The following is a 2630-nucleotide window of genomic DNA, read 5'->3' as shown; positions in this document are numbered from 1 at the left end:
GATGACGGATTCTGGTCTGTCTTCCCGACTTCATAACCTTTTTTCGACAGGTCCAAATTGGTTGGTTCCACTTCTGGAAGTTAATATTTTGTGTTAGGAAGCAAACCAATTGGAATCGGTTAATTTAGTTTGGTAATGAATTTTATAAAAATAAAACCATTTTGTTACGCACTGAAATAGCTGCACGTACCTTGCTGTGTTGGAGGAATTTTTATAATTTTTGTGTCCAATAGAAAAATGTAATAAAAATATTTTTATAAACCTAAGACATTTATTAAAGTCTGGTAAAAATTTAATAATTTATTTTTGAAGGTTATCCTATGTAATTAAATGCATCTTCGCATGCTAAAAACTACACGTTTTATTCGTTATTGATCGATAAGTTCGTTTTAGGCTTAACCGGTGGATGTTCAATTGTGTTCTTGTCGGGGCTGTTTGAAGTGAGTTCTTGCACCACAATCTTCCTAGGTATGTCCCGTATATCATACTCAAAGATCATGTTCTTAGGTGTTCGTTAAGTTGATCAACTAGTTGTAGTTTGATTGTTATGTTCGGTTGTCTAGAATTGTTGAGTTTCATGCGTTAATCGGTTGGATGACCAACCAAATCAGTTTTCATGGCCCTAGGGGAGTCTAAGGGTTGTGGGAAAATTATTTTTTTGATGCTCGGGGCTGTTGTGGTTAGTGCTTCGTCAATCGAGTCGGCGGTGCGCGAAATTTCGTTTAAATGTTAAAGTAAGAGTTGTAAAAAGGAACCGTCAACCCTATCAACTCGGGTGACATAATCTTGATGAATGAAAAGATTTAAAACAGAATTTGGTCCATTTGGGGCTGATTCATTTAACCAATTGTTTTAAGGTTTATTACACGCGCATTCGACCCGATTTGATTACCCTTAGGCCAAGTTGTTGGGCCTTGGGCCAAGTGTTGTGCCTTGGGCCAAGTTGTTGGGCCTGGGCCCAACACTAGTGTTGGGCGTTGGGCCAAGTTGTTGGGCCTTGGGCCAAAGTGTTGGGCTTGAACGGCCCATTAGGCAAGAGTGTTCTTACGGTCTAGTTTAGTAACATGTTGTGTATAATTTATAGGCCCTTGCTTGTGATTGTGCACTTAGGGATTTTCTAGCTCGTTGTAGGTGTTCGATTGATTCCAGGTGAGTTCATGATGCCCTTTTTACTCTTTTTACTTTTGGGCTAGTATGCACACCTAAGTGTTTTCTTACATGATGAAATGTTTTAAACAAATTTATATAGGCTTGATAGCATATGGTAGGCCTTGGGATGTTAAATATATATATATATGTATATACATTATTGCTTGGCCTATATCTGGCGATGTTGTAGTCGTTTCGACTACTAATGTTGTGTATGCCTACTTTGTGTTTGTATGCACTGATGTTACGTGTTTGGGTTGTACGTTTGCTCGACCCTGATATTATACGTGGATGTTATATATATATACTGTGATATATATAGAGATGTAATTGAAAGGATGTTTACATATACATTTTGTATATGCATGTATGAGGATGTTTAGCTTTCGGTAATGATGATTTGATGGATACACCCTTTTACTTTTTAAAACTTTTGGTATGACTATCATAACTATTACTACTGATATTATTTACTTAAAACTTGAACTCACTCAGCTCAAGCTGACTTTGTGTGCATGTTAGTGTGAGTTTCAGGTTAGGAAGAGGATGCCTTATCGCTTGGACGTGCACGAAGCTACTTGGACGGTGAAGGGTATACGGGAATTGAAGTTTTACTATTAAACATTTATTTTTAAAAGTTTTTATTTAAAGATAACTATGTTGATTTTGGGCAAAATTCTCGGGTTTTGGGAACTTATTTTATTATTTATGTTTTTCGCTGTATTATACTCTGAGATGTTTGTTTTAATGGAAGAAACCGTTTTCAAGTTTAATTATTTTTACGAGTGTTTTGAATGATTACCAACTGTGGGGTTCCCGGGGTTCGGGGCCTTACACTCACCTGTCAGTTCACCAATTATAATTAATTACCCTAAAAAAATTGCTAACCCGTCTGTTTCACTATCTCAATGCACCTAAGTACACGGGGTGATTTAGAAGAGATTTAAAAGACACGGGTAAACCGTGAAACTAGGGAAAACTAGCCAAACTTCCTATCAGACAGTTCAACCTAAAACCCTAATAACAAAGACAAACTTGACAACTTATCACCCGTCGGATATCTAAGCAAGTAAGAATATAAACTTCTAATAATATGCTAAAAAATCAGTTTCTATGGTGAATGAGCTCAATAAACTATAAACAAGTTGCAAACACACAGTAAACAACCCTAACATGCACCTATAATCGAAAGACATTCAATCAAGCGACATGTGAAACATTCGTTCAAGCGCAAATCAGAAGTAAATACGCATAAATAACATCCAATAAATCTGATCGAAACTTATAATTAACCAAAATCCAATAAACAATTCCCGAAAACCTTAAACCCTCAATCTATCACAAAACATCAATCCAAACCTAGATAACTAAAAAGGTTTAGCCAATAATCATGCTCAAGAAAATAAAGTAAATAAGTTTAATATTGGAGTTCATAATAAAAGTAATAAAATCAAACCAAAAGACCCGTGTTTAAATGGGTA

This window comes from Bidens hawaiensis, unplaced genomic scaffold (assembly GCF_021521415.1).
Source record: "Bidens hawaiensis isolate Kalapana, Puna unplaced genomic scaffold, B.hawaiensis_p1.1 tig00009711_1, whole genome shotgun sequence".
NCBI lineage: Eukaryota > Viridiplantae > Streptophyta > Magnoliopsida > Asterales > Asteraceae > Bidens > Bidens hawaiensis.
The sequence above is the reverse complement of the archived record's forward strand: the minus strand, read 5'-3'. Positions refer to the sequence as shown.